Source organism: Eutrema salsugineum, unplaced genomic scaffold (genome assembly GCF_000478725.1).
Source record: "Eutrema salsugineum unplaced genomic scaffold, Eutsalg1_0 scaffold_12, whole genome shotgun sequence".
In the NCBI taxonomy this organism is placed as follows: Eukaryota; Viridiplantae; Streptophyta; class Magnoliopsida; order Brassicales; family Brassicaceae; genus Eutrema; species Eutrema salsugineum.
In genome coordinates this window covers 2881170-2889215 of record NW_006256895.1, presented here as the reverse complement: position 1 = coordinate 2889215, position 8046 = coordinate 2881170, and the positions used below count along the sequence as shown (strand labels likewise).

At 43.7% G+C, this 8046-nt stretch overlaps 7 non-coding genes across 7 annotated transcripts; 1 reads left to right on the top strand and 6 right to left on the bottom strand.

Moving 5' to 3' along the window:
- Positions 1 to 1325: 1325 nt before the first annotated feature.
- LOC112089543 lies at positions 1326 to 1432 on the top strand. Its single transcript, XR_002901181.1, has one exon. It is a non-coding gene; the product is annotated as a small nucleolar RNA R71 (small nucleolar RNA).
- Positions 1433 to 4846: 3414 nt separating this feature from the next.
- On the bottom strand, positions 4847 to 4965 carry LOC112089334. Its single transcript, XR_002900971.1, has one exon. It is a non-coding gene; the product is annotated as a 5S ribosomal RNA (ribosomal RNA).
- Positions 4966 to 5375: 410 nt separating this feature from the next.
- On the bottom strand, positions 5376 to 5494 carry LOC112089323. Its single transcript, XR_002900960.1, has one exon. It is a non-coding gene; the product is annotated as a 5S ribosomal RNA (ribosomal RNA).
- A 406-nt stretch (positions 5495 to 5900) lies between these two features.
- LOC112089648 lies at positions 5901 to 6019 on the bottom strand. Its single transcript, XR_002901273.1, has one exon. It is a non-coding gene; the product is annotated as a 5S ribosomal RNA (ribosomal RNA).
- A 405-nt stretch (positions 6020 to 6424) lies between these two features.
- LOC112089637 lies at positions 6425 to 6543 on the bottom strand. The gene has a single exon (XR_002901262.1). It is a non-coding gene; the product is annotated as a 5S ribosomal RNA (ribosomal RNA).
- Positions 6544 to 6951: 408 nt separating this feature from the next.
- Positions 6952 to 7070, bottom strand: LOC112089307. The gene has a single exon (XR_002900954.1). It is a non-coding gene; the product is annotated as a 5S ribosomal RNA (ribosomal RNA).
- A 399-nt stretch (positions 7071 to 7469) lies between these two features.
- On the bottom strand, positions 7470 to 7588 carry LOC112089390. Its single transcript, XR_002901028.1, has one exon. It is a non-coding gene; the product is annotated as a 5S ribosomal RNA (ribosomal RNA).
- Between the last annotated feature and the right edge of the window lie 458 nt (positions 7589 to 8046).

Genomic DNA, 8046 nt, shown 5'->3' with positions numbered 1-8046 from the left:
TTGAAGTGGATAGTCTTCTAAAAATCCATATGGTTTCTTGGAGTAGGAATCACCAAAGGTGATAGAAGAGGGGTAGGACGTTATAGACTTGACCTTTAGCTTCTCCATCATATCTTTAGACATTATACTCACACTTGAGCCTGAATCACACAAAGCATTCTCAACTCTAAAGTTTCCAAGAGTGCAAGAGATGGTGAACTTCCCTGGGTTGCCTAGCTTTGGGATGGAGGTGGGCTTCATCTGAGTTGATTCAGAGGTGGAGGCACAATCTGTTAGCTTTGCTTGACCAGTTGGATGCTCCTTTGTTTCAATAGACACTGAATCATTCCTTTGCTGAACAGAAAGAACTGAACCGGCTGCCCCCACACTTTTGCTCTCAATGTCCTCATTGAGTTCATGTAAGAAGCCCATGAAATCATCTATAATGGTGTCCTCATCCACTTGAGTGTTTGCATTCTCAGTACAAACTTGACCATAAAGGAGGTCTTCAATCTCTTGTACAGCAGCTGAATGGTCCTCATTGGAGTAGATGGCATTGCAATAATCTTTTGAGTTTGTAAGAGATTTACCAGGAAGAGAGACTTGTGGTTCAGAAGTGCAGATGCCCTTGTTCTTTTTAATAGACTTTAGTTCACTGCTCAGTGTCTGCAGGTCAGATACCATCTTTTGTTGTCCTAGTAAGAGCTGTTGGAGAAGAACATTGAAATCAGGACTTTGTTGAACAGTTGGTGGGCCAAAACCAGGAGGTGGAGCCTTTGGCTGTAGGCTGACTTGATTTGTGAAGCTATTCCCTTGATTCTGAACCGCTGGTTGCTGAAAACCCTGTTGACCTTGGGAGTTACCTTGGTACTGATTCTGTTGAACAAAGCTTTGAGGAGGGTATATTTGGTCTTGGGGGTTGGCCACTTTGTTGCTCCTATAGGACAAGTTCTGGTGGTTGTTGAAGTTGTTGTAACCATTGAACTTGTTTTGATTCCCAATGAATTGCAACTCCTCTTGAGTGAGACCCTCTTTTTGTGAAGCATCTCTTCTCCTCACTCACATAGTGTATAGGCTTTTGAGTGGCAGCTAGGGCTTTGTCAAGCTTTATATTCAACACTTTAAACTTCTCTTCCAGCCCTTGGTGTCTACCAGAATCTTCTCCTCTATAGCTTCTATCATAATCTTCCCCATAAGTGTCTTGGCTCATGGCTAAGTTCTCAACAAGTTCCATAGCTGCATTGATTTCTTTTGCCAAGAAATTTCCATTCGATGCTGTGTCCAACTGAATCCTGATCTTAGGAACAGCTCCTCTATACAAAGTGCTAAGGAGAGAGGCTTCTGAAAAGCCATGATGTGGACACTTATTTTTGTAGCTTCTAAACCTGTCCAAAGCTTCTCCAAAGGTCTCATTAGAATGTTGAGTGAAGCTGGAAATCTGGTTCCTTAGCTTTGCAGTCCTTGAGGTTGAGAAGAACTTGGATAGAAAGGCAATCTTGCATTGCTCCCATGTGTGGATGGATCCTCTTGGGAGGTTCTTTTCCCACTGATGTGCCTTATCTCCAAGGCTGAATGGGAACAATCTCAGTTTGAAGCTGTCTTCAGATACCCCATTGATCTTAGTGAGATCACAAACTCTGTCAAACTGATCCAGATGCTCCAAGGGATCCTCCATAGGTAAGCCATGGAACTTCTGATTCTGAACCATATTGATTAAAGAGGCCTTCACCTCAAAGTTGTTGTTTTGGACAGGAGGTGGCCTGATTCCTGATCCATACTGGTGTGCATAAGCTCGGTCATTCTCACCAACAAAGACTGGTTGGGGCTGATGACGTATGGGTGGGTTTGGGTGGGGCTGTGGCTGGTGAACTTGAGGTAGGTCTTGGTTCTGGTTACCATGAGCGTGTCCCTGATGGACCTGAGCCTGTTGAGCCTGAATTTCAATCCCATTACCAGCTCTTTGACCGTGTTCAGCTTCTTGAGCCTGATGCTCATTCCCAACTTGCTGATTCATTCCTAACCTCTCCAAGTGAACAGCTCTTTCTCTTTATCTTCTGGCTTGGCTTCTTGTGATCATAAACCTGAAAACAAAGACAGAGCTTGAAAGGTGATCAGTAAAACAAAAGAAACTTGATCTCAAAAACTATATCAGAAACTAATGCTAACAATCCCCACACAATCTGGCAACGGCGCCAATTGATAACTAAGGTTTTTAAGGCCTTAGATGGGTTATCAATCCCTTATGTCAAAGTAGTATAAGGGGTATCAATCCAAATGTATGTTTGCTAGGCACTAGTTTATGTGACAAGTTCTTAAGTCAAGCTGAATAAAAGATGAGTTTGGTGAAACCAGCAACAAGAAAACATAAAACAAGAAACAAGCAAGGTATTATGAATGAACTAAACAAAGCAAGCAAACAAAACAAAGTGATGATGATTAAGCAAATGATAAAAGATAAACCTCTAGATGTGATCATTGATTAGGGTGCTTTAGATATTGATTCATGATGCTAAGAACATAATGCAACACTTGCTACTCTTTAGTCTAGGCTTCTTAATCAGATTAATTCATTCCCATGACAATAATCCCTTTGCTAATCACTTAATCAAGTCTAACAACCATTAGATATAATCAAGCAATCAACAAGCATAATGCATCAAGCCTAATAAGTGACCAAACAATCTCTCAACCAAGAAGACTGAATCTTATACAGAAAGACATAACAAGCAATCACATGATCTCAAACATTTCAACTTAGAACTCTAATCTAGACTAATCCTCTCATGAAGGCATTAATCTCTACACTAATCCACTTTCAAACCAAATTCTCATTTGTGAAATATGAACTAATGAGCATTAAGAAACAGTTCTAATATGTCATTTATGCTTCAAACAAACATTCCCATGGCATTTAAAACATAAACCCTTAAGTTAGCTCTTTCAGGCATTTCATCAAACACTTTTGGTGCATGAAATGCCTATGAACCCAGATTTCACTTTCCCAAGGAAATCTGGCATTAGGAGCAGCTAACTAAGGAAATGAAATGAGAATCTAAACCCTAAACATCACAAATCAAACATCTAAGCACCCTAATCTACACACCTAGAAGTTTAAAAAGATGACTACTCACTAATCATGAAGAACACATCTAATCTTTGCAAGAGATGATGTTAATCATGATTAGAAGCAGAAATGAGATGATAAGAAACAGACTTAGCTTGATTAAATCCTTGAGATATCTCTTAATCAAAAACGTTTTTACACTAAAAAGGAAAGAAAACTAGAGAGAAACTAAGAGAGAAGATAACATGTCTAGGGTTTTTCTCCAAAAAGCTATATATACTAAGTGCTAATGAACCGGGTCAGCCCGGAACAAACCGGGTCCTGACCCGGCTTTAGTGGGTAAAGTGGAATTACTGCGGGTTGGTCCAGTGTCTCCCAGGTAGCATACCTAAGCCGCAGGGTTTGTTACTTAGACATCTTGGCCGTTCTTCTTTTTGGTGCGGCTTGGACCTCTTTCACCAGGTAGCATGCCCAACTTGGAGTAAATTGCGAACATTTGTGCGGCTTGGTCTTCTTTGTTCCCAGGTAGCACGACTATGCCGCAGCTTTTATGACTTAGACAACTCGGCCATTCCTATTTTTACTGCGGCTTGGACCTCTTTCACCAGGTAGCACGCCTAACTAGAAGTAAATTGAGAGTGTATGTGCGACTTGATCTTCATGCTTCCCAGGTAGCACGCCCAAGTCGCAGTATTGTGGACTTAGCAATTTTCTTGCTCGGGAGCCTCAGACCTCATCGATTGATAGATTACCCGCACTTCTCAACTCGCAGCATCAATTTCCAGGAATTCGTCTTCAGGCCTGCGAGTTAACCAAGTCGCAAGGCTTTCTCGCAGCATTCAGAGCAGCTTGGACCACTTCTCATTCCGGAGAGTGTAACTTCTACGATACTTGTCCGAATTGAGTGATTCAGTTTCAGAGGACAGAGGACTCATATATCTCCAACTTTGGTGAAGGAAGCTTCGGTGCTTGGGAAGTGGAAGGCTTCTTGGAGGGCTCATCTTTGAAGTGTATTTACACGATCAGAGAGAGGCGTCTAGACATGTGTCCATTCCGGAGACCATATCTTCCTGCTCATAGCTCCGAATTGAATGTTCTATGACATTCTGGAAATAGGACTCAAATATATCTGATTCTCATGAAGGCCCCGTAAACTGATTCGGTCTGGAAGTGCACCGTCCTTCCCATTACTCGGAGCTCATCGGGTCGGTCCAAAACGGCAGCAAGACAGGCGTACCTTCCGACGAGCTTAATTCTCTGCTCACGTGTCCGAATTCCATGATTTTACTTGTTCTGGAACCGAGATCCAAACCTCTCCAACTTGGATGAAGCACCTGACAGCTGAATCGGACCGGAAGGTTCCCCGGACAGGCGATCATTCAAGAGTATCGGATTGCTCCGGAATGGATGCGAGAGAGGCCTGTCTTCCGGTGACCGTATCTTTCAGCTCAGTGCTCCAAATGCCCTCATTTTACCTCTCCTGGGTTCGTGACTCAAGGATCTCCAACTTTGCTGAAGACTCTATAAGCTGAATCGGCCGGCAAGATCTTCCGGTGACGCGATTTCCGAAATGTAGCTGCACCCGGGAATTTTGGCCGAGAGACTTGATCGCGGTACGTGTTTTTGGCCGAGAAAGCTACCCGCGGGAAGGATTTTGGCCGAGAGCACTCTTGGGGCTTTCCGAAAAGTTGTTGTAGGAGGCGTGGTTCCACACGGTCTTGAAATAGTGTCGTTCGGAAGATGCATTGTTTTTCAAATGAAAAGACCCAAAAAAAAAACAAAAAAATCAAGAGGAACAAAAAAGGGGTGCAACACGAGGACTTCCCGGGAGGTCACCCATCCTAGTACTACTCTCGCCCAACCACGCTTAACTGCGGAGTTCTGATGGGATCCGGTGCATTAGTGCTAGTATGATCACACCCATTAGTATATGTATCACATTAGCATATATCCTTTGGCTTTGAGTCCGCAATGAAATCTCTTCGCATGTGTTGCACTGTTTATATGGGTTTTCCCGCCCAGCTGCGACGAGCATCCGTGCCAAAATATATAAGTTAGGTTACCACGTTTGACGACACTAAAACCAGGGCTTATGTTTTAGAAAAACGCCCGGAAGAGGGTCTAAAACTCAAAATTTTGGCCTCGTAAAACGCACCCATGGTCTTTAGACCGTTGGGCAAGCCCGAGAGCACTCTTGGGGCTTTCCAAAAAAGTTGCTGTAGGAGGCGTGGTTCCACACGGTCTTGAAATAGTGTCGTTCGGAAAATGCATTGTTTTTCAAATGAAAAGACCCAAAAAAAAAAAAAACAAAAAAATCAAGAGGAACAAAAAAGAGGTGCAACACGAGGACTTCCCGGGAGGTCACCCATCCTAGTACTACTCTCGCCCAACCACGCTTAACTGCGGAGTTCTGATGGGATCCGGTGCATTAGTGCTGGTATGATCACACCCATTAGTATATGTATCACATTAGCATATATCCTTTGGCTTTGAGTCTACAATGAAATCTCTTCGCATGTGCTGCACTGTTTATATGGGTTTCCCGCCCAGCTGCGACGAGCATTCGTGCCAAAATATATAAGTTAGGTTACCACGTTTGACGACACTAAAACCAGTGCTTATGTTTTAGAAAAACGCCCGGAAGAGGGTCTAAAACTCAAAATTTTGGCCTCGTAAACCGCACCCATGGTCTTTAGACCGTTGGGCAAGCCCGAGAGCACTCTTGGGGCTTTCCAAAAAGTTGTTGTAGGAGGCGTGGTTCCACACGGTCTTTAAATAGTGTCGTTCGGAAGATGCATTGTTTTTCAGATGAAAAGACCAAAAACAAAAAAACAAAAAAATCAAGAGGAACAAAAAAGGGGTGCAACACGAGGACTTCCCGGGAGGTCACCCATCCTAGTACTACTCTCGCCCAAGCACGCTTAACTGCGGAGTCCTGATGGGATCCGGTGCATTAGTGCTGGTATGATCGGACCCATTAGTATATGTATCGCATTAGCATATATCCTTTGGCTTTGAGTCCGCAATGAAATCTCTTCGCGTGTGTTGCACTGTTTATATGGAATTTCCCGCCCAGCTGCGACGACCATTCGTGCCAAAATATATAAGTTAGGTTACCACGTTTGACGACACTAAAACCAGGGCTTATGTTTTAGAAAAACGCCCGGAAGAGGGTCTAAAACTCAAAATTTGGCCTCGTAAACTGCACCCATGGTCTTTAGACCCTTGGGCAAGCCCGAGAGCACTCTTGGGGCTTTCCGAAAAGTTGTTGTAGGAGGCGTGGTTCCACACGGTCTTTAAATAGTGTCGGTCGGAAGATGCATTGTTTTTCAGATGAAAAGCCCAAAAAAAAAAAACAAAAAAATCAAGAGGAACAAAAAAGGGGTGCAACACGAGGACTTCCCGGGAGGTCACCCATCCTAGTACTACTCTCGCCCAAACACGCTTAACTGCGGAGTTCTGATGGGATCCGATGCATTAGTGCTGGTATGATCGCACCCATTAGTGTATGTATCGCATTAGCATATATCCTTTGGCTTTGAGTCCGCAATGAAATCTCTTCGCGTGTGTTGCACTGTTTATATGGAATTTCCCTCCCAGCTGCGACGAGCATTCGTGCCAAAATATATAAGTTAGGTTACCACGTTTGACGACACTAATACCGGGGCTTATGTTTTAGAAAAACGCCCGGAAGAGGGTCTAAAACTCAAAATTTGGCCTCGTAAAACGCACCCATGGTCTTTAGACCGTTGGGCAAACCCGAGAACACTCTTGGGGCTTTCCGAAAAAGTTGTTGTAGGAGGCGTGGTTCCACACGGTCTTGAAATAGTGTCGTTCGGAAGATGCATTGTTTTTCAAATGAAAAGACCCAAAAAAAAAAAAACAAAAAAATCAAGAGGAACAAAAAAGGGGTGCAACACGAAGACTTCCCGGGAGGTCACCCATCCTAGTACTACTCTCGCCCAAGCACGCTTAACTGCGGAGTTCTGATGGGATCCGGTGCATTAGTGCTGGTATGATCACACCCATTAGTATATGTATCACATTAGCATATATCCTTTGGCTTTGAGTCCACAATGAAATCTCTTCGCATGTGCTGCACTGTTTATATGAGTTTTCCCGCCCAGCTGCGACGAGCATTCGTGCCAAAATATATAAGTTAGGTTACCACGTTTGACGATACTAAAACCAGTGCTTATGTTTTAGAAAAACGCCCGGAAGAGGGTCTAAAACTCAAAATTTTGGCCTCGTAAACCGCACCCATGGTCTTTAGACGATTGCGCAAGCCCGAGAGCACTCTTGGGGCTTTCCGAAAAGTTGTGGTAGGAGGCGTGGTTCCACACGGTCTTTAAATAGTGTCGGTCGGAAGATGCATTGTTTTTCAAATGAAAAGACCAAAAAAAAAAAACAAAAGAGGAACAAAAAAGGGGTGCAACACGAGGACTTTCCGGGAGGTCACCCATCCTAGTACTACTCTCGCCCAACCACGCTTAACTGCGGAGTTCTGATGGGATCCGGTGCATTAGTGCTGGTATGATCGCACCATTTAGTGTATGTATCGCATTAGCATATATCATTTGGATTTGAGTCCGCAATGAAATCTCTTCGCGTGAGTTGCACTGTTTATATGGGTTTTCCCGCCCAGCTGCGACGAGCATTCGTGCCAAAATATATAAGTTAGGTTACCACATTTGATGACACTAAAACCGGGGCTTATGTTTTAGAAAAAAGCCCGGAAGAGGGTCTAAAACTCAAAGTTTTGGCCTCGTAAACCGCACCCTTGGTCTTTAGACTCTTGGACAAGCCCGAGAGCACTCTAGGGGCTTTCCGAAAAGTTGTTGTAGGAGGGGTGGTTCAACACGGTCTAGAAATAGCGTCCTTCGGAAGATGCCTTGTTTTTCAAATGAAAAGACCAAAAAAAAAAAAAAAAAAAATCAAGAGGAACAAAAAAGGGGTGCAACACGAGGACTTCCCGGGAGGTCACCTATCCTAGTACTACTCTC